The sequence below is a fragment of the Diceros bicornis genome, chromosome 18, assembly GCF_020826845.1.
Source record: "Diceros bicornis minor isolate mBicDic1 chromosome 18, mDicBic1.mat.cur, whole genome shotgun sequence".
In the NCBI taxonomy this organism is placed as follows: Eukaryota; Metazoa; Chordata; class Mammalia; order Perissodactyla; family Rhinocerotidae; genus Diceros; species Diceros bicornis.
The window spans coordinates 45,320,926-45,344,984 of record NC_080757.1 but is presented as its reverse complement, the minus strand read 5'-3'; the positions used below and the strand labels follow the sequence as shown (position 1 = coordinate 45,344,984).

The 24,059-nt window shown below is 36.2% G+C and overlaps 1 protein-coding gene, 2 long non-coding RNA genes and 1 other non-coding gene across 4 annotated transcripts in view; all 4 read right to left on the bottom strand.

The window, feature by feature from the left end:
• The window catches only part of EFCAB3 (EF-hand calcium binding domain 3), a 227,205-nt gene that overhangs the window by 123,845 nt on the left and 79,301 nt on the right, over nucleotides 1–24,059 (bottom strand). The window lies entirely within an intron of this gene.
• Nucleotides 71–175, bottom strand: LOC131418026 (U6 spliceosomal RNA). The gene has a single exon (XR_009222822.1). It is a non-coding gene; the product is annotated as a U6 spliceosomal RNA (small nuclear RNA).
• Nucleotides 1,021–10,858, bottom strand: LOC131417628 (uncharacterized). Its single transcript, XR_009222726.1, has 3 exons — nucleotides 10,751–10,858; nucleotides 10,186–10,290; nucleotides 1,021–1,111 (listed from the first exon to the last, which is right to left on the bottom strand). It is a non-coding gene; the product is annotated as an uncharacterized LOC131417628 (long non-coding RNA).
• Nucleotides 13,935–22,218, bottom strand: LOC131417627 (uncharacterized). The gene is made up of 3 exons (XR_009222725.1): nucleotides 22,159–22,218; nucleotides 21,435–21,539; nucleotides 13,935–13,989 (listed from the first exon to the last, which is right to left on the bottom strand). It is a non-coding gene; the product is annotated as an uncharacterized LOC131417627 (long non-coding RNA).

Sequence of the window (24,059 nt, the reverse complement as noted above, 5' to 3'; positions counted from 1 at the left end):
TATAACATTGCATAAATTTCAGGTGTACATCGTTATACTTCTCTTTCTGCATAGATTACATCATGTTCACAAAAATATGGAACGCTTCACGAATTTGCGTCATCCTTGCGCAGGGGCCATGATAATCTTCTCTGTATTGTTCCGATTTTAGTATATGTGCTGCCGAAGCGAGCACTTGTTTTGTTTTTTAATTCATTTACTGGATCTCACTAACCATCATCTCATTTTGGTACTCTCTGGCATAGGAACTCTGCAAGCAGCAATATAAGCAATTATTGATATCTTATCTAAGATTAATATTAAGAGACAATATATCTCCGTTATTTAGGATTGGGTTTCTATAGGCTTCTGGCTTTTTCCATGAAATTAACAAGTATACTTGAGATGTTCTCACAGGGAAACAAAAATTTTCTTATAGGGCACTGTGTACTTGGAATACTCACCATCAATTGGCAGGCGACTGCACAGTTCCTCAATTTCTTCCTCTTCAAGTGGGATTCCCATGTTTTCAAGAGCATCATCTATTTTATTGACATTCACCTTTCCTCCTTAAGAAAGAAAGGGTTAAGAATAAAAGAAGTGTGTATTTACTCCAAAGAGGGAAAAAATGCTTGGTCATATCAGTCAACCAACACAAATAGGAAATAAAAAGCAATGGCACGATAAAGCTCTTGAAGTGATCAAAAGAATTAGTTGAGGATTAGGAATAGAAAAATTCTCCCTGTCAATGTTCCAGGAAACATCTCAGAAATTACAATTTCTAAGATGAGTTTACTCAGAAGAAAGAGAAGAGCAGGCAAGACTGACAAATTATAGCAAAGAGACAACCAATACACAAATTTCTTACCATTAAGTAAGACTTGAAATTTGCTACAGTGACAAAAGAGTGTAGGTTATTTCCTCAATTGTGATTGTGTACAACTAAGAATGCCAGCTCATAAAAAAAACAGAGTAACACATCAGCAATCTAATCATTGAGAACTAAGAGAGATTTTAGATAAGTAAATGCAAAAGCTTGAAAATCTGTTTTCTCTTTCTTGGCATGCTTCTTACTCACCTCTGTATGTCTTCAATCCATACATCAACCTATTTTTATACACCATCTTATTATCTGTAAGATAAGAGTCAATTTAGTTCATCAAGAAGTGGAAATTCAGAAAGACAGTAATATTTAGTTATTTGTAAATTCTTATAAATTTTTATTAGTTATAATCCAAAGAAGAAGGAAGCAAAGAAATGAATAAGATTCTCAAGGTTAACTATTCCTTCTCTGGCATCTTAGGTACTATGAGTGGAACTCTAACATGTTGAAACATAAATTGTTTTCTTTTATTTTTTTCTAAAGTGTACTTTCCTTCCTTTCTACAACTCTTCTGATTATCACTTTTTCTTATCTTTAGCTTTAGACATGTTTTAGATGCTGGTTCCAACATTTAAACCTATTTATCCATAACAGCAGTACCTCAAAGAGAGCATTACTCCCAAATTAAGATTTCAATGGTAAGGACAGGATATTTTATGTCAGAATTGGCTTTTTCTACATTTATTTTTCCCTTAATTTTTAAAAATTGAGATATAATTGACATATAGCATTGTGTAAGTTTACGGTATACAACATACTGATTCAATACATTTATATTGCAATATGATCGCCATTGTATCATTAGCTAACACCTCTATTGCATCAAATTATTACCATTTCTTCTTGTGGTGTGAACAATTAAGATCTAGTCTCTTAGCAAGTTTACTGTTTATAATACAATTTTGTTGTCTATAATTACTGTACTGTGCATTAGATCTCCAGGACTTATTTATCTATTGGTTGCAACTATGTATCCTTAAACAACATCTCTCTCATTCCCCCACCCCCTAGACCCTGGTAACCACAATTCCACTCTCTTTTTTCAAGTTCTGTTTTTTTAGGTTCCACATATAAGAGATATCATCCTGTTTTTGCTTTTCTCTGTCTGACTTATATCACTTAGCATAATGTCTTCATTGTTGAAAATGGCAGGACTTCCTCTTCTCATGGCTGGATAGTATTCCATTGTATATAATATACCACATTTTCTTTATCCATTCATCCCCTGACTGACACTTAGGTTGTTTCCATACCTCAGGTACTGTGAATAATGCTGCAATGAACATGGGAGTGCATACATTTCTTTGATAACCTGTTTTCCTTTGGATATATACCCAGAAGTAGGATTGCTGGATTGTATGGTAGTTCTATTTTTAATTTCTTGAAGAACCTCTATACTGTTCTATGCAGTGGCTGAATCAGTTTACAGTTCTACCAACAGTGTACAAGTGTTTCCTTTCCTCCACATCCTCACCAACACTTATCTCTTGTCTTCTTGATGATAGCCATTCTGATAGGTGTGAGGTGATATCTCATTGTGATTTTGATTTTCCCTGATGATTAGTGATGTTGAGCACCTATCATGTACGTATTGGCTATCTGTATGTCTTGTTTGGAAAAATGTCTATTCAGATCCTCTGCCCATTTTTTAATTGGATTGTTTGTTTTTCGTTATTGAGTTGTATGAGTTCTTTATATATTTTGGATATTAACCTCTTATCCTATATATGGTTTGCAAATATTTTCTCCCATTCCGTAGGTTGCCTTTACATTTTGTTAGTTGTTTCTTTTCTAGTGCAGGAGCTTTTAAGTTTGATGTAGTCTCACTTGTTGAATTTTTCTTTTGTTGTTTGTGCTTTTGGTGTCATATCCAAAAAATCATTGCCAGGACCAATATCAAGGAATTCTTTCCTATGTTTTCTTCTAGGAGGTTTGTAGTATCAGGTCTTATATTTAAGTCTTTGATCCATTTTGAATTAATTTTTGGGAATTGTTTAAATAGTGGTCCAATTTCATTCTTCTGCATGTGGTTATCCAGTTTTCCCAACACCATTTGTTGAAGAGACTATTTTTTCCCTATTGGATTTTCTTGGATCCCTTTATCAAATATTAGTTGACTGTATATGCAGGAGTTTAGCTCTGGGCTCTCTGTTCTGTTCCATTGGTGTGTGTGTCTATTTTTATGCCAGTACCATATTTTTTTGGTTACCAAAGCTTGGTGGTATAGTTTGTAATCAGGAAATGTGATGCCTCAGGTTTTGTTCTTCTTTCTCATGACTGCTTTGGCTATTCAGGGTCTTTGGTGGTTCCATACAATACTTAGGATTTTTTTTCATATTTCTGTGAAAGATACCACTGGAATTTTGATGGGAATTGCATTGAATCCATAGATGGCTTTGGGTAGCACGGGAATTTTAACAATATTAACTCTTCCAATCCATGAAAATGGGATGTCCTTCAATTTGTTTGTGTCTGTTTCAATTTCTTTCAATAGTCTTGTAGTATTCATTGTATAGATCTTTCACTTCCTTGGTTACATTTATTCCTAGGTATTTTATTGTTTTTGATGCTATTGTGAATGGAATAGTTTTCTTTATTTCTTTTTCAGATGTTTCATTGTTAGTGTATAGAAATGCAACTAATTTCTGTGTATTGATTTTATAACCTGGAACTTACTGAATTCGTTGATTAGATTCAACAGTTTTTTAAGTTGAGTCTTTCAGATTTTCAATATATAAGATCATATCATCTGCAAATAATGACAGTTTTACTTCTTCCTTTCAGATTTGGATGCCTTTTATTTCTTTGTCTTGCCTTATTGCTCTAGCTAGTACTTCCAGGACTATTTTGAGCAAGAGTGGTGAGAGTGGGCATGCTTATCTTGCTCCTGATCTTAAAGGAAAAGCTTTCAATTTTTCTCCATTGAGTATAATAGCTGTGGGTTTGATGTATATGGCCTTTATTATGTTGAGGTATGTTCCTTTTATACTCAATCTATTGAGGGTTTTCATGATGCAAATACGTCATATTTTGTCAAATGCTTTTCTACGTCTATTCAGATGATAACATGAATTTTATCTTTCATTCTATTAATGTGGTGTATTACATACATTGATTTGTGTATGTTGAACAATCCTTGCATCCCAGGGATAAATCCCACTTGGTCATGGTGTATCATCCTTTTAATGAGTTCTTGAATTTGGTTTGTTAATATAGTGTTGAGAATTTTTGCATCTATATTCATCAGGAATAACAGTCTATAGTTTTCTTTACTTGTAATGTCTTTATCTGGCTTTTGTATCAGGGTGATGTTGGCCTTGTAGAATAAATTTGGAGGTGTTCTCTCCTCTTCAATTTTTTGGCAGAGTTTGAGAAGGATTGACATTAATTCTTCTTTAAACATTTGGTAGAATTTGCCAGGGAAGCCATCTGGTCCTGGGGTTTTCTAGGATGGGAGGATTTTCATTACTGATTCAATCTCCTTACTCATTATTAGTCTGTTCAGGTTTCTATTTTTTCTTGACTCAGTCTTAGTAGGCTGTATGATTCTAGGAAATTATCTATTTCTTTTAGGTTATCTAATTTGTTGGTTTATAATTGTTCCTAGTAGTCTCTTATGAGCCTATGCATTTCTGTAATGTCAGTTGTAATTTCTCCTCTTCCATTTCTGATTTTATTGGTTTGAGTTGTCTATTTTTTTTTTCTTTTTTTGTGAGGAAGATCAGCCCTGAGCTAACATCCATGCCAATCCTCCTCTTTTTTGCTGAGGAAGACTGGCCCAGGGCTAACATCTGTGCCTATCTTCTTCCACTTTATATGGGACACCACCACAGCATGGCCTGACAAGTGGTGCATTGGTGCACGCCTGGGATCCGAACCAGGGCCGCCAGCAGTGGAGTGCATGCACTTAACTGCGACGCCACAGGGCTGGCCCTCTGTCTATTTTTCTTATTCAGTCTCCTTAAAGGTTTGTCAAGTTTGTTTATCTTTTTGAAAAACCAGCTCTTAGTTTTTTTGATCTTTTCTGTTGTTTTTCTGGTTCTATTTCATTTATTTCCACTCTGATCTTTCCTATTTCTTCCTTCTGCTAACTTTGGGGTTAATTTGTTCTTTTTTTCCTAGTTCCTTGAGGTATAAAGTTAGGTTATTTACAATCTTTCTAATTTCTCAATATATGAATTTATCATTCTAAACTTCCCTAACAGAACTGCTTTTATAGCATCCCATTGGTTTTGGTATGTTGTATTTCCATATTCAGTTGTTTCAAGATTTTCTTTGATTTCTCTTTTGGTTTCTTCTTTGACCCATTGGTTGGTCAAGAGTGTGTTGTTTACTTTCTATATATTTGTAGATTTTCCAGCTTTCCTTGTGTTTTTGATTTCTAGTTTCTTACCATTGTATTTGGATAACATACTTGGTATGATTTCAATCTTCTTAAACTTTAAGACTTATTTTGTGTTCAATCATATGATCTGTCCTTGAGAGTGTTCTGTGTGCACTTGAAAAGAATATGTACAGACGTGCACTGCATAATGACATTTCAGTCAATGATGGACTGCATATACAATGGTGGTCCCATAAGATTAATACTATATAGTGCAGATATGTAGTAGGCTATACCATCTATGTTTGTGTAAGTACTGTAAGGGAGGAAGAAATTTTCCTCTACCCTTCTAGGTTCTTCTGGCTGGTCTAAGAATTAAATTGACATGAGACAGATTAACAGGAGAAAAACAAATGAAAGTTTAATAACATGTACTTATGGGAGAAACCCAGGAAAACAGAGTAACTCACCAAAATGGCCAAAGACCTCACCTTATATACCATCCTTAGCTAAAGACAAAAGAAGATGTCGGGGGTGGGGAGAGTCAAGGACTTCAAAGAGAAGGAAGGCAATTCTTAGGTAGGTGAAAAGGAGCAAATGTTTGGAAAATAAACATTTGTTTGGCCACACAGAAACAGAAGGACACAGAGGGAGCCCAACAAACAGGTTTTTCTAGGTTCTTCCCTGTCTAACACGTGGTTCATGTTAAGCTAAGGTGCTAGCTCACTTCTTGAGACAGGTTTTTTAATCTAAATTCTTTTAGGCAGTTAAGGGGGAGGTAATAAGAAAAACTTTCTGAGTCTTCTGTTTCTTAAAAAATAATCAGCTTAGGGGCCAGCCCAGTGGTGTAGTGGTTAAGTTCAGGCGCTCTGCTTCGGTGGCCCAGGGTTCACAGTTCGGATCCCGGGCACAGACCTACACACTGCTCATCAAGCCATGCTGTGGCAGCATCCCATATACAAAATAGAAGAAGATGGGTGCAGATGTTAGCTCAGGGCTAATCTTCCTCACCAAAAAAAAAAAAAAAAATCAGCCTAAAATAATCCTCATGTTAAAAAGAGACACATTTTGGGGTGGCAAATTTTGTTCCCCTTCAGTACACTGCATGATGTTCGCACAGTAACAAAATTGCCTAACGATGCATTTCTCACAACGTGTCCCTATTATTAAGTGATGCATGACTGTATTCTGCTGCTGTTGGATAGAATGTTTCACAGACGTCTGTTAGGTTCATTTGGTCTCATGTATGGTTCAAGTCCATCGTTTGCCTGTTGATTTTCTGTCTAGATGATTTATCCATTGTTGAAAGTGGGGCATTCAAGTCTCCTACTATTATTGCATTGTTGTCTATTTCTCCCTTCAGGTCTGTTAGTATTTGCTTAATATATTTGGGTGCTCCAATGGTGGGTTTGTACATATTTACGATTGTTATATCTTCTTAATGAATTTACCCCTTTACAATTATATAATGACTTTCTTTGTCTCTTGTTACTATTGTTGGCTTAAAATCTATTTTGTCTGAAATAAGCATAGCTACCCCCGCTTTCTTTTGGTTTCCATTAGCATGGAATATCTTCTTCCATCCCTTCACTTGGAGTCTATTTGTGTCCTTAAAGCTGAAGTGAGTCTCTTGTAGGCATTGTACAGTTGGAGCTTGTTTTTTATCTATCCAGCCACCCTGTGCCTTTTGGTTGGTGAATGTATTCCATTTACATCTAGAGTAATTATTGATATGTAAGGACTTACTAATGCCATCTTATTAATTGCTGGCTGTTTTGTCATTCCGTTGTTTCTTTTTCCCTCTGTTTCTGCATACCTTTGTGAATTGATGATTTTCTGTGGTGGTATGCTCTGATTCTCCTCTCTTTACCTTTTGTGAATCTACCCTAGGTTTTTGCTTTGTAGTTACCATGAGGCTTGCATAAGACATCTTATAGATAAAACAGTCCATTTTAGGCTTATAGCAACTTATCTTTGATTGCCTAGAAAGGCTCCACCCTTTTACTTCTCCCTTTTACATTATTGATGTCACCATTTATCTCTTTTTAATATGTGTATTTGTTAACAATTTATAGTAGCTATAGCTATTTTTACTATTTTCCTTTAACCTTTATACTATTTTCGAGTGCTTAACACACTACCCTATTATAGAATTAGAGATTTATAAGTCTGTATATTTTTCATTTTTACCAGTGTGTTGTTCACATTTGTATGTTTTCATACTGCTGATTAGCATCTTTTCATTTCAGCTTGAACTCCTTTCAGCATTTCTTGCAAGGCAGGTGCAGTGGTGGTGAATTCCTTCAGCTTTTGTTTGTCTGGGAAAGCCTTTATTCCCCCTTCATATGTGCAGGATAACTTTTCCAGATAAAGTTTTCTTGGCTGGCAAGTTTCATCTTTTAACACTTTGGATATGTCATTCTATTCTCTCCTGGCCTGTAGAGTTTCTGCTGAGAAATCCATTGATAGTCTGATGAGGGTTCCATTTTAGGTTACATTCATTTCTTTCCTGCTGTCTTTAAGATTCTTTATCATTGATTTTTTTTATTAAGATAAAATTGACATAACATTATCTTAGTTTCAGGTGTACAACATAATGACTTGATATTTGTATATATTGCAAAATGATCACCACAATAAATCTAGTTAATATTATCTATTTTTGACAGTTTCAATATAATGTGTCTTGGAGAAAGTCTCTTTGCACTGAGATAATAGGGTGATCCATTATCTTCGTGGACTTATACGTCCAAGTTTTCCCCCAGGTTTGGGAAGTTCTCAGCTCTTATTTCTTTAAATAAACTCTCTGTCCCTTCTCCCTTTTTTCTTCCTCTGGAATCTAACATTCATCTTTTGATGGAATCCCATAGCTCACCTAGGCTTTCTTTGCCCTTTTAAAATCTTTGTTCCTTCCTCCCTTCTGTGTTATTGCAAAATTCTTATCCTCCAAGTCATTTATTCTTTCTTCCATATGGTCTGCCCTGATACCAATGCTCTCTATTGCATTCTTCCTCTCATTCACTGAATTCTTCAGCTCTAGAATTCGTTTGGTTCTTTTTTATAATTTCAACCTGATCAAGAACTCATTTTGTTTGCCTATTTTATTCCTAATTTCATTGAATTTTCTTTCTGAGTTTTCTTGTAGCTCATTGAGTTTCTTCGAAACAGCTATTTTGAATTCTTTATCAGTTAGATCACAATATCCATGCTCTTGAGCCTCGTTGTTGGAGAATTATCTTTGTTTGTGTGTGTGTGTATGTGTGTGTGTGATGCCATATTTCCTTGATTTTTCATATTCCTTGTAGTTATGTGTTTCTGCTTTAGCATTTGAAGTAGCAGATGCCTCCTTAAAACTCTTTGCCTGTTTGCCTTCAGATGGGGTGTTATGTTCTGTGGTGTTGTTATCTGAGTTTTACCTCTGTCTTTGTGAAGGTATGCCTGCTTCACTCTTCTTGCTCCCTCTTGTGGCCACATTTTAAGCTTTACTATCTTCTCTGGTTCTTATAATTCACCAGGTTGGTTATTGGAAACCTCTTTTGTTTTCTAGTAGGTGGTGTTATAGCTCAAGTTTGTGGTTTCTCCCTTGCCCATTGACTGCGGGTTGTTTTTTGAGTGAGCTCCCCAGAGCTTACTCTGGAGGATGTACTTGGACCTTCATGCACACGGAGCTGGCAGCAGCATGGAGGGAGGTGTGGGTTTAGCACTTGGGTGTTGGGGATGCCTGAGAAACCCGTAGGGAGATCCCTGGTGTGGTACTCCCAGAGGCTCATGAGTGGACTTCATGCTGAGCGCAATCCCTTTAATGCCATTTGAAATTCTTATCTGCCTCTTTCTCAATATCCTCCCTCCCCCCAGTCATAGAGCTCCCACCTTAGTCCTCTGGTGCTAGTGGAGCGAAATGGGTTTCTCCAGCCGGTCCTGCCCCTCTGGAGTAGCCGGACATTCACTCACCACTCTCCTTTTCCCCTGTGGGAGAGGTCACTGCTTCAGGATAAATCAGCCCTGCACAGTGCCTCCTTAGGGGAGGGGTGGCACAGGGAAAGTTTCTCTCCACTGTGACCAAACTCATACTTTTATCTAATGATGCACTAGAGTCTCCCTTTGGGAAGGCTAGACTTTTGCAAGTTTTCTCTGGTGCGTGAGTGCTTGCTGGGGTCAGCACTCACCCAATTTTTTCTTTATTTAATTATTTTATTGAGGTCATATTGGCTTATAACATTGTGTAATTTCAAGTGTACATTATTATATATCAGTTTCTGTACAGACTATGTGTTTCACTACCAATAGTTGAGTCTTTTTATCCATCACCATACATACATGCCCTTTTACCCCTTTTGCCCTCCCCCCACCCCTTTCCCCCCACCCCCTTCCTCTCTGGTAACGACTAATCTGTTCTCTTTATTCATGTGTTTGTTTCTCTTCCACATACGAGTGAAATCATATGGTGTTTCTTTCTCTGTCTGGCTTATTTTGCTTAGCATAATACCTTCAATGTCCATCCATGTTGTTGCAAATGGTATGATTTTGTCTTTTTTTCAAGGCTGAGTAGTATTCCATTGTATACATATATCACATCTTCTTTATCCATTCATCCATTGATGGGCACTTGGGTTGCTTCCACATCTTGATGTTGTGAACATTTTTTGTCCGACATTGGGTGAGAAGGTCTAGGCAGTTTTGCTGGCTCTGCTGGTTCTGCAGCCGTATGGAGGTGGTTTGTCTCTTACCAGCAGCACTGGTGGGCGAGATTCCTCTTAGGTCCTTGGAATAAGATGCTAGGTCCCAAAACACTTGCAAAGGTGCATTTGTTCATGTGTGGATGTCTAATTCATTGATTAAAAATGGGAATAAAAAGGATGAACCCTTATGCACCATGTTGCTGATGTCACCCCTCTCAATTTTTAATAAGACTTTAAACAGTTATACTTCTAGAATTTTATACACATAACTCATAAGCCCAAGATTCTCTGAAATTCATTGCAATGCCCAAAATGCTTACCATCTAATGGCAGTATGTCCAGTAGTTCCTGGCTTTTTTTATTTGTTAATTCAATACCTATATTTCCCAGATAAAGTTGTGTGTCACTGGCGTTAATCTTACTACCTTTAAAAAGATGAGAAATAGGATAAGTGAACATTTTCATATATAACAATTCTAAATTAAAAAATTATAATAAAACTGCAGTATCTCAACTTGCTAGAAATGTAACTCCAGAAGAACAAGGACACAATGAGGCTTATCTAACTGCAGAGCATCACAAGAAGGAATTAAAATAGAACATGTTTCCTTTAAGCCTTGTCAAAAGAATGCTTTTATTAATGATCTAAAAACAATGGACACAAGCCAAATAGCCTATAATATAATAGACTTCTTAAAAAAATGATACTTCTAAAACTGTAGGTAATAAAAAATCCATCTATATTCTTCGAAACAAACATGTCATCAATATATTAGTAAAATAAGGCTTGTGTGTAATTTTGGAATACTGGGATATATAATTAAAATATGATATGTACACACAGCAAATTGATTTTATATCTTTTCATTATAAGTTGTCACTCACCAGAAAATAAATTTGCTATATTCATAAGGGAGTTCAGTGAAATCTTTCTATCATCTGAAATACAAAGCATAAATCAGATATAGACAAAATATTGCCATTGGGAATTGGATCACTTCTTTTTTTTTGAAGATTGGCCCTGCGCTAATATCTGTTGCCAATCTTCCTCTTTTTTTACTTTTTCTTTTCCTCCCCAAAGCCCCAGTACATACTTGTGTGTCATAGTTGTAGAGTTGTAGCTCTTCTATATGGGAAGAGCCATGCTGCCTCAGCATGGCTTGATAAGCGGTGAGTAGGTCCGCGCCCAGGATCCGAACTGGCGAACCCTGGGCTGCCAAAGCGAACGCACGAACTTAACCACTATGCCACCAGGCTGGCCTCTGGCGTCACTTTTTTCCATGAAATTTCCCAAGTTGTCATCGCTTACATAGAGGAAATTTGTTGATCTTTGAATGTTTTTCTTGTATTCAACTACCTTATAGAATTCTAAAGATGGTATTTTAACATGCTAAATTTGATCTTTAATTCTTTTCCTAAATGGTTCTTTTCACCTAAAAAGACATCTCTCTAGTGCCATATTATTGGTCTCAAGTCAGATATGACTGACCCTCTATTTCAACCCAAACTGACATTCATCTCATATTTGTCAAATGAAAATATGATCACCTCTATTTGTACATTACTTGTCAAATAATTCCAAGCCCTTTTTACCTTCTCACTTGGTTTTGTCAATCTCTGACCTTTTCCAACATCTATTTCAATAACGTGTTATTTTCTTCTGAAGTGCTTGTTTTTCCTAGCTAAATCTAAATCTACCAGTGCCCTTATTGGTCCTCTGACAATATTGAGAATAATAATGAGAAGTCCTATTTCCCATCCTTGAGGATTATAACTCTACCAGTACTTCTAACTTTCTAAATGAAATGGAATAAGAATTCCATGGGATTTTACTGAAAGGAAGTGTTAAGTGGTAAGTTAAATACTCACTGTCAATTTTCAAATGGTTCCATAGATCTTTCATTTCTTTATTCTCAAGTTTATAGTTCAAGATTTCCAGAACAGTTTCTACTTTATTTTCTAAAACTTTCCCTCCTTAATAAAGGAAGAGAGGAAATAAGAAAAATTTGAAATTATGCCTAAAATGAAAAAAATTCTAGTTAAGTCTACGCACCAAACCCTAATGGGAGGGGGAAAAGCAAAGTTGCAATGAAGATGTTCAAGGAAAACATAAAACCAAGGTGGCAGGGGATAGGAGTGGGGAATGTGAGGAAAAGAACATCTCCCTTACACATGTTACAAATCGCTCTGTTAAAATTTGTTGTAGACATCTAAAGCAAAGAAAATGAAAGAGGTTTATTATTCATTATTCATTTATTATTCATAGTGGAGGAATATGTCAGAAACAATAGCTATAATTCTGGCTACTGAGTTTGAAACCTGCCATTATAATAGTAAACTATCTCTACAGACTTAATGGTTATCTGAACTTGAACTATATAAGTCATAAAGAGGAATAAAAAAGGTTAATAACCTTATTTTTAAATATAACAAAGTAGTTAAGAATGTGGGTTCCAATCCTGACTTTTCCCAAGTTCAAACTGTATGACCTTAGGCAAGTGAGTTAACATCTCTCATCTGTAAAATAGTGATAACATAAGTACCTACCTCAGAGGATTTCTGCGAGAATTAAATAAGTTAGTAGATATAAAGCATTTAGAACAGTACCTGGCACTACACTCAAGAGAAATTAGCTATTGTTATCATTAGGTAACTAAAGGGACTTCCAAAAGGAAATAGAAAGATCTTTAAGATCTCATTTTTACTTGCTTATTATTATGCTTATCACTCACCTTGGAAAGTCTTTAAGCCTTCTAGCAACCGACTGTAATACACCTTTCCATCAGCTATAAGAGAAGTCATAATTGACGTCTTAGAGAAAGTGATACAGCAAATCTTAACAAGAGTACAGATTATTTCATAAAGACAATAATGTTACATGATTTGCCTTATGGATTTAAGAATAAAGTGAAGGAGTAGAGAAAGTTCTAAATTTATCCATTCTACTATGCTGAAACTTTCTCTTTTTCTGACTTGACCCTTATTACCTGACATCCTTTCCCTTTTCCCCCTTCTTTCTCTTTATGCTTTAGGACTGTCAGACATTTCAAGGTTAATATCCTAAATTAAAATTTATCAATTTAAAAATCTTTATTTGTTTATGAAGTTCTCAAGCTCAATTTCAATAGAGTAAGCTCCACCCCCTACAACAGCCTCCATGAGGGCAAGGACTTTGTCTTTAATCCTATGACCTAGGAAGTGCTCAATAAATATGTTGAATATGAATATATATTGAATAAACCTTTAATGATTCCCCGCCTACCCCAACAATATATACACTCAAGGCCAAAGCGGTATCAGAAATGCTCACAAGTAATTGGCAGAGTTTTCAGCAGCTTCCAGAGTTCCTTAGGTGTGAGTTCTATCCCTTTGTTTTTCAAAACATCATCTATTTCATTGATATTAATCTTGATTCCTTTGAAAAGATGGAAATGACTGATGACAAATTTAAGAGTGATGAATGATTCTAAAATACGAATGTCATCTAAATTTAACTGCAGGATTAAGAGCAAGGTTGGTTAAAATGCTGAGACAAGACTCTAGAGGATGTCAGAAATAGAACTCAGTCTCATAACTCTAGAGAGAAAAAAATACTTTTTGAATGCTGTAATAAAAATGAGACAAATAAACACTCTGAAATAGGGATTGTATAAAGGCCTAGAATGACTTACATAAATGACTATATAAATAATTCTGTAAATAAAAAATTCTGTAAATACTTTTTATTTGCCTGTGTGATGTTATTCATAAAAAGATTTATGCCAATGTTTTATCTCACCAATTATCATGGTCACATAGATTTTTGGCTGTTTAAACAATGGAAAAGTGATGTGCATTATTGAAAAAAAAATCCAGAGAATATAGGATATTCTACCAGACATAATTATTTAGTTATTTTGCTCAAAAACTATATAACCAAATATGAATCAGGATCACTGCATAAAAGATACCATTAATGTACTAAAAGGACTAACAATGTCAGTATGATGAGAATAAAATATTTAAAAGCATAACAGAAAAGCATCAGAATATTGCTATTTACAATGATTTTTTCCCTAAAACCTTTCACTCACCTCTGAATGACTCTACATTTCCCATGAGCATATTCAGTTTAACTTTTTCATCTGTAAGATAAGGTACAAATGAGACCCAGTCACACTTACTCAGACCCAGAAAACGTTATAAAGACTTTATATTGTAGAACAAAACACTGAAATTCAGAAGTTTACCCTGATTTGTTCTATAAATGTATCCCAGATTGGCACGGAATTGAAGAATGAAGTTCTAAATGTAACAAATATATAGCACAAAAGAAGAAATTATAGTATAAAATATCAAATTCTATACACAATGGTACTAGGAAGTTTTAAAAGCATAACTTGACCTGCTTTCCACTTGGCCTGTTGTACTTTAGAATCCAGGAGTACTCAGATGCTTCATCACCTTACTATTACAGGGTTTAAAAGAAATCTATACTATAATATCAATGTATTCACCTACCTAAAATATTGTAGCTGGCTACTTCCACATGCCACCCTTACTCAGCACTTTCTTTATGCTTCCAACTCCATGACCACCAAGATTTCCCATCTTTGCTGACTTCCTCATTTTATTTGTGTACTTACTGCTTGAAAATTCTCATTTCTAGGGCCATATCACACAGCCCCCTGACGCTACCATTCATATCATAGTCTATGTGGCACTGATTACTTCTCTTATACAAGGCAGTATTATTTAATAGAAAGGGCAAACCTTTCAAATTATATAAACCCTCTATATAGGCTTCTACAGGGTTCAAATCTTCACTCTGCCACTTGGCAGTCATGTGGCCGTGGGCAAATCTACTAACCTCTGTGACTGACCCTCAATCTCCACATTAGAGAAACTAGGAAAACAACCTAATTTGCTGAGTTGTTTCGAGGACTATTGATAACATATTTCAAGTGCCAAATATTGTTTTTGGTATATAGCAGGCATTTAATACTTTATAGTTATTGAGGAGTGATGTCAGCATCATGGCAGCATATGACATCCCTCCTTTTGTCCCCCCTTTTTAACAACTAAATTTGGCATTCATCCATGAACAAAAGTACCTCTGTGGGAGCTGTGGGATCCAGCATCATATACCAAGGAACCCTGTAGGAATCTCGCCCATATTTGCATTGGGTAATAGGCAGACAGACCTTGGTATTGACTGCAGAACCAGCAGGAGCTTGTGAACTGGCCACAGCCCCTCTTGGCTGCGGTCAGGGAAAATCAGGAGAGTGCTTACTTGAGCAGACACCCATGGATGAGAGGGCCTTTGTAGAGGTCCAGCTTTCCTGAGGAGAGATTCCAGCACTCCACTGGAGCAAAAAAATATGAGTTTGGAAGCATTGGAGAGGGTAAGAGGAACTTTTCCAGAGCCACCCCTCCCCTAAGGCAACATAGTGCAAGGCTGAACTAGCTGGCAGTAATCTCTCTTGCAGGAAAAAGGGAGAGCCGTGAGTGATTGCCCAGCTATCCTAGCTGTGCAGAATGCTGCTGAAGAACTATCTCCTGCAGCACCCAGAGTGTTGAGGTGGGACCTCCTAGGGGGAGGGAAGAGATCAGGAAATAGGCAGATAAAATATCAAAGAGCATTAAAGGGATGCAGTTTCTGCTGACTGCCTTCAGCACTCCTGCAGGAAGCCTGTCCATGAGCTGCTGGGAGAACATCACTTGTGGAACCCCACAACTGGCCTGTAGGCACTCCCAATGTCCTGAGTGCTAAACCCACACCTCCCCCCACTCTATGGCAAGCTCCTTTTGCATGCTCCTGAATGCAGTGGTGAGAGTGACCTCCAGTAAACAGGGAGCGCCCCCAGAAAACATGCCAGGGTCTATGGGCAAAGGAGAAACCACAATCTTGACCTGTAGTGCCACCTCTGGAAAACAAAAGAGAGGCTTCCAGCAGCCAGCCTGGTGTGTTGTAAGAACCAGGGAAGATATACAAGCTTAAGAGTTCTGCCACAAAAGGGAGCAAGAAGTGTGGAGCAGGTGCATCCATACAATGTTGGAGAAGTCCCAGATATAAGGAGGACCACAAAAAATATCTCCCACCTGAAGACAACTAGTAAAGATTCAAGGACGTGACTGCGACTTCAAATTCAAAATCAGCCATGCAAAACTTCAAGGAACAATAAGAATCAAGGAAACATGTCATCACCAAGCGATAACAATAATCCTCCAGTAACAAAACTCAAAGCCACAGTATTTTGTGAATTAGCTGATGAAGAAATCAAAAGCTGTTTTGAGAAAACTCAATGAGCTACAAGAAAACACAGAAAGACAATGCAACAAAATCAGGAAAACAATACATGAACAAAATGAGAAATTTAACAAAGAGATAGAAATCATAAAAAAGAACCAAACAGAAATTCTAGAGCCAAGGAATTCAACGAATGAAATAAAAAATGCAAGCGAGATCATCTACAGCAGAACAGACCAAACAGAAGATAAAATCAGTGAGCCAGAGGATAGGAACTTTGAAGCGACACAGTCAGAGGAGAACGAAGAAAAAAGAATGGAAAAGAGCAAAGAAAGCCTATGTGACCTATGGGAATACCATCAAAAGTACAAATATTAGAATAATTGAAATTCCAGAAGGAGAAGAGAGGGAGAAGGGGGCAGAAACTCTACTTAAAGAAATAATAGCTGAGAACTTTCCAAACCTGGGGGGAGACTTGGGATATCCAAGTTCATGAAACTAATATATCACCCCATTATTTCAACGCAAAACGACTTTCTCCAAGACACATTATAATGAAACTGTCAAAAACCAAAGATTAAGAGAGAATCCTAAAAGCAGCAAGAGAAAAAAGTATTGAAACCTACAAAGGAACCCACATTAGGCTATCAGTGGCCATCTCAGCAGAAACCCTGCAGGCCAAGAGAGAGTGGAATGACAGATTCAGTGTTGAAAGAAAAAAATTGCTAGGAAAGAATACCTTATCTGGCAAATTATCCTTTAAATATGAAGGAGAAATAAATACTTTCCCAGACAAACAAAAGCTGAGAGAGTTCATCACCACTAGACCTGCCTTGCAAGAAATGCTGAAAAGAGTTCTTCAAGCAGAAATGAAAAGACACTAATAAATGACATGAAAACATACAAAAATATACAACATAATGGTAAAGGTAAATATACAGTTAGATTTAGAGAACTCTAATTTTGGTAATATGATGGTGTGTTAACCACTGAACTATTGTATAAAGTTTAAAGGAAAAGAGTAATAAAGTAACTATAGCTACTATAATTTGTTAATGAACATGCAGTATACAAAGAGGTAAATTGTGACATCAAAAACATAAAAGGAGGGGAGTAAAAGGATAGAGCTTTTGTATGCAATTGAAATTAAGTTGCTATCAACTTAAAATGGACTGTCTTAATTTATAAGATGTTTTATGTTAGTCTCATGATAACCACAAAACAAAAACCTAGGGTAGATTGGCAAAAGACAGAGGAGAAGCATACCAATCACAGAAAATCACCAACTCACAAGGGTAGGCAGAAACAGAGGGAAAAAGAAACAATGGAATGAAAAAACAGCCAGCAATTAATAAGATGGCATTAATAAGTCCTTACATATCAATAATTACTCTAAATGCAAATGGATTAAATTCACCAACCAAAAGGCACAGAGTGGCTGGATAGACAAAAAACAAGATCCAACTATACGCTGCCTACAAGAGACTCACTTCAGCTTTAAGGACACAAACAGACTCCAAGTGAAGGGATGGAAAAAGATATTCCGTGCTAGCGGAAACCAAAAGAAAGCGGGGGTAGCTATGCTTATATCAGACAAAAGAAACTTTAAGCCAAAAATGGTAACAAGAGACAAAAAAAGTCATTATATAATAATAAAGGGATAAATTCATTAAGAAGATATTAAATTTGTAAATATATGCACTCTCAACATTGCAGCACCTAAATATATTAGGCAAATACTAACAGATCTGAAGGGAGAAATAGACAATAACACAATAATAGTAGGTGACATGAATCCCCCACTTGTGAGTATATATCCAAAGGAAATGAAAACAGAATATTGAATAGATATCTGCACTCCTATGTTTATTGCAGCGTTATTCACAATAACCAAAATATGAAAACAATCTTAAGTGTCTGTCAACTTATGAATGGATAAAGAATATGTGGTATATATATGCAATGGAATATTATTCAGCCACGAGAAGGAAGAAAACCTTGCCATTTGTGACAACATGGATAGACCTTGAGGGTATTATGCTTAATGAGATAAGACAGACAAAGGCAAATACTGGAGGATATCTTATATGTGGAATCTAAAAAAGCTGAACTCATAGAAGCAGAATAGAATGGTTGTTACCAGGGGCTGGACAGTGAGGGAATTGGGGAGATGTTGTTCAAGGGTACAAACTTGCAACTAGAAGGTGAATAAGTTCTGAAGATCTAATGTACAGCATACTGATTATAGTCAACAATACAGTATTATAAACTTCAAAGTTGCTAAGAGACTAGATCTTAACTGTTCTTACCCCAAAAAAGAAATGATAATTATGTGACATGATAGAGGTGTTAGCAAACCCCACAGTGCTAATCATACTGCAACATATAAATGTATCAAATCAACGTTCTACACCTTCAACTTACATAATGTTTTATGTCAGTTATATCTCAATTTAAAAAACCCTTGATAATTATTATCTACTGTTACCTCAATAGAGATGATTAATTTATATGACCCGGGATGTGGCAGCACGAGAATAGGAGAAAGAGGATTGCTAGTTTCCTAAATTAGCTATTTAATTAATACACAATTATTAGTTCCTTTTAATTAAATTTTCTTAATATTATTTTGTGCTATTAGTCTTGCAAAATATGTTTAAGTAAGACTGACCTGATTTATATTAATAAATATTTCCAGTGATAACACATTAAATAAAGCAATACTATCCATAAAACTCTAAATTTGTATGCTTCAGATCAGAAAGAAGAGGGATAGATGTGATACACATTTATAGTGCAATGAGACTCTTAGAGAATTTGCTTTTTTTGTGTGTGTGTGTGTGTGGGGGGGAAGATCAGCCCTGAGCTAACATCCATGCCAATTCTCCTCTTTTATTTGCTGAGGAAGACTGGCCTGGGGCTAACATCCCTGCCCACCTTTCTCCATAGTATGCGGGATGCTGACAAGCGGCGCATAGGTGCGCTCCCAGGATCCGAACCCGGGCCACAAGCAGCAGAGCGCGAGTACTTAACCACTACACCACGGGGCCGGCCCTGAGAATTTGCTTTTAAATCAATATATCATTCATGATCTCAGACCTACAGAATACATTGTAATACCCAGGAATGTTGCTCTGTTGCTAATGCAGAGAAGGATATATTATCTATTTCTTTTTCACAGGGTTTTGAAAACTAACCTGACTTTTTATATAATCACAACAACATATTTTAAAATGTTAACTCCATATTATTATTCCCCAGCTGAGAGTTGGGGATCACAGAAATTAAAAAGTTGTTTTTATTTCTATAATTGACTAACTAGTATCTATTCTTGCTTCATTTAAGTGTTATCTTTCGTGGCGCAGGGGCGGGCAGGGTATAACCTCTCTTCCTCTGTGAGCAATCTTGTGCATACTGGCAATCAAGGTGCCTGCCCTACCCTGGCCATTTGGGCATGTGATTCAAACTAGGCTTGACTGACTCTCTTAGACCCTGAATCTTGAAAAGCATGATGTAAGGGTGATTCATTCCAGTTTCATTGCCCTAATGAAACTGTTAATTAGTTCCTGCTACCTGGGCCCTTAGATGCTGCCTTGGTTTTTCCCTGTCCAATCCTGGTTTTTCAGCTATTTCTTTGATTCTGTGAACCACTCTATGGCCTTGCAAAATTTTTTCTTTGTGTATAAGTTGGCCAGATTTAGTTTCTACTGCCTGCAACTAAAGAATCCTAATACTGTTAACCAAGAGAAACTTTTTATTTTCTCTTTGGGTTGGTCTTTTTAGGCCAAACTAGAAAAATACTGTTTTTCTTAATGTCAGGGCTAGCTATAGCTTAAAGTATCATGGAACATATATGCTGATACCTGTGGGTTACATTAACGATACCCACCAAACACCAATCTAGAGAGAATAGGAGCCATGAATGGGGGACTGTTTGCTCTAGATTTGCTTGCAGTGACTTGTAAGCGCTTGCAATTTATCTCCCCCTTTATCAGGTATGAAATGGAGAAGATTTTCACATAAAGTATGACTCCAAAGGCTTTCTCTTTGAGTCAGACTCAGTCTACGCCCCAGTCCCTCAGGAAGCAGTTCAACTTTGTCTCAATTGCTCATGATATCACCAAGCACCTTTAAATAGTTTCAACCAGGGAAAGGATTTTTCTTGGCCTTTTATTAAACAATCTCTATTATCTTAAAGAAAATCTATTTTATCTTTTATCCTTAAATTATCTTTTTAAAAATTATTTTAATGCTTTAAAATATATCAATTTAAGGAAGATATGCTGGTGGATGGTCAAAAGGCTAGATTCTTCTTCCTTCAATTCACTCTTCCTCTGTTACCTCTGTATATCTAAGAAATTCTGGTCCAAGGATATAGTTTTGGCTCGTCATTGGTGTTCATTTCTGCTCTATAAGGGTAGAATATACCAGCCATGCTGTCCTAGATTCCCAGTGAATCTTACTCCTGTGTTGGTTTGTGGCTCAATTAGAGGACCACAGTAAAGGGAGAAATGCCTACTCTTCTTTACTCCTACGAATTATAGCCTGTCTTCAATTTCTCTCAGCCTTGCCCTGACACTCTTCTTTCTTTCTTTTTCTACCTTCCTTCCTTCCTTCCTCCCTCCCTACCTCCCTCCCTTTCTTCCTTCCTTCCTTCCTTTCTCTCTCTCTCTCTTTCCTCTCTCCCTCCCTCCCTCCCTTCCTTTCTTCATCTATATATTTATTATATACAGTGGAGTTTCTCGATGTATTTCACTTGTAAATTGACTTTAGAACCTAATCTTAAAATGAGACTCCATTATCTCTCAAAACTATAAATAAATCTTTTATTATGGCTATTGAGCCTTACTATTAAGATAGAATGGAGTAAACCCTATAGGCAAGCAGAAATACTTCCGAAATTGCTACCTAACACCCATTTTATATAAGGGATTTATTAGTTAAAGCCAGAATGGTTAGAATGTTTAGGAGACCCAGAATACCCAGAACCTGCATATTGTCTTTTCTGCTATTATATGTTCCTTCCTGTAGTCTAGTTACACTTTATGATGATTTAAGAGATTTTTACCTTTTTTTTTCTTGACTAATTTTTAAATTTCTTCTTTAACTTTATTTTCCTTTGAAGTGTTTCTTTGTTTCATTTCTCTACCTGCTTCTTAGGTCTGTCAATTTCCTCCCTGGCATCAGAGTTTAGCCCTGCAGATGGGAGTCACTGTTTAACAGATTATTGATTTCTGATTTAAGTATTAATAACTGAGATAATAGATTTTTCTATATGAAAACATTTGGAAGTTTTATTAGAGGAGCTCAGTTTCCCTAAAGGCACAATGACATGCTCACCCTCAGTTGGCAGGCGGTTCCGCAGGTCCTCAACTTCCTCATCCTCCAGCTCATAACCCATGTTTTCCAGGATAGTTTCCATTTTAGAGACATGACACTTACCACCTTAGAGAAGAAGGAAGTGATAAAAAAATAGGAACTAATATCTAAGAAAAATACTGGTTATATTAATGCGCCAGTTACCATTGGATGGAACAAATCCACTGCATAATAATTAAAAAAAAAAGAAAACTATTTAGGGCTACATGTGGAAATGTTCAACACATTCCATAACAGAGACTTATTATGGAAGCCAAGAATATAACATATTCTGCCAATCTTGTTTCAGGGGTCCTTTCTCTAGTCTGCAGGAAAGGCATATTTAGAAGAAACTTAATTATATATTATGTAAATATAATTTTATTTATATATAAATTCCATATGCTACTATTATATATTATAAATTACATATATATGTAAAATATATATAAAATTATTTTAGCTGAACCTGATGAATTATGTTAGACAATAGGAGCTCTGGATAGCAAATAGATTTTGAAACTTCTTCAGTGTCAGAACTATAAATTATCACATTAGATGTAGTCACATCTAAAGTAGACCTACAGGCTAATGGAATAATAAGATCAATAACCTAATTATTGTATCATGATAAAGTCTTAAAAACGTTATGGTAAAATCTGCAGATCTTAATTTTACTTGCCTTCTTATTGGGATTCTCACTTACCAGGAAAAGCTTTTATATGATCAAGCAATATGTTTTTCTCTACCTTTCCATCAGCTGTAAAATAAGATATATTTAAGGTCAAAGAAAAAGTTATATGGACAGTCAAAAAAAGAGTAGGAAGAGCATAATTTCACAATTACATACTTTAAAAATTTGCCTTCCTAAGTTGTACTCCTACATTCCCCACTCTCACATACCTCTTCATAAATAAGAGCAAAAATAAGACAATGAGAAAATTCTTAATGTGGACAGTCTTTCCCTTCTTCTACACTGAAACAGATATACCTCTTTCCTCATGAGTTCTCCCTTTCCTTCCTCAACTACTTGCTAATTTAGCCTTCTTTTTCTCTTTGCCCTGCTTAAGCTTCGTTTATCTCCAAGTAATGATACTCTTAATGGTAGGACTCAGGTTTGAAGGTATCATAGCTTCTCAAAACTATAAATGTAAATGTCAAAGTCAAAGGCATAATTTTTTTACAACTACAGGTTGATCTTTTTGTCTTTTAGATTTTTATAAGAAACCAAATGGGTCCATTTTTATGATGTACTCACATTGAAGTTTACACTAGCATAGAGATACGTATATAGTAGCATATAAAATACTCACCAGTAATTGGCAACATTTTCAACAACTCCCAGAGTTCCCTATTTGTGAGCTCTATCCCCATGTTTCTCAGTGCTTTGCGTATGTCCTTGGCTTCAACTTTTCCTCCTTCAAAAGATGGGAATGGTAACGGATGAGAATTGCCTGCTGACTCCAAATGATAAAGTGTCTCAATTTGTATAGGGTTATCTACAGTTTTCAGAAGCAATTTCTTTAATTCTAAATAAAATACTTATTTCTAATGCTCTTTTTTGTGTGTATGTGAGGAAGATCAGCCCTGTGCTAACATCTGCCAATCCTCCTCTTTTTGCTGAGGAAGACTGGCCCTGGGCTAACATCCGTGCCCATCTTCCTCCACTTTATATGGGACGCCGCCACAGCAAGGCTTGACAAGCAGTACATCGGTGTGTGCCCGGGATCTGAACCGGCGAACCCCAGGCGCCACAGCAGAGCGCGCACACTTAACCGTTTGCGCCATCAGGCCAGCCCCATCTAATGCCCTTAATAACCTAAGAAAAGTTAACCGGGCTCACAGTAAAGGGATATATAGGAGGCAAAGTGATCTAAGTTACATATAGGCAGCCACCTAATCTAAACCGTATTATCATCAGGTAAAATCTGTTTCTCTTCGCTTTGCTTGAATTATGAGATTATCCTCACTCACCACATTATTTGTATTCCTGTCAGAGTTTTCCTTTAACATTTACTGGGTTACAGTAGGTGCTAGGTAAATATTTTGAATGAATGAACAGGTGTATTGCCCACTGAAATGAATCATAAAATTAAAAAGGAAGTTTCAGAGAATATAGAACTTGTTATAGAGATGTAGCACCACAACATTTTTGCCAAAACATAAATAATCCAAGGTAATCTTCATGTCATTAGAATCAAACTTTAATCATTAAAAAAGTAGAAGTTAAAAGTCGATAGAATAAGAAAACACAGCTTTAAATATGCATGTGAAGGTGAAATATTTGCATTTTAGTTTTACATATCTTCACAAAACATCTTGCTCACCTGTGAATTTCTTTATTTCTTTGAGCAGTTTATGCAGGTCAGTCATCCCAGAAGCTAAAAAATAACCCATAATTCAGACACAATTGTATACTGATTCAAAAAGATTGTTAAATAGAGCAAACTAATTAATTTTTTCTTTATGATTTGTTGTTGAATTATATCCTAATGACATACACAGATGAGCATGAAACAGGGAAAACTACTCTCTTAGAATGTTAACTATTAATTTCATTATGTATTCACACCTCTCTTAATATCTCAACCTCTGCACACCACGGAC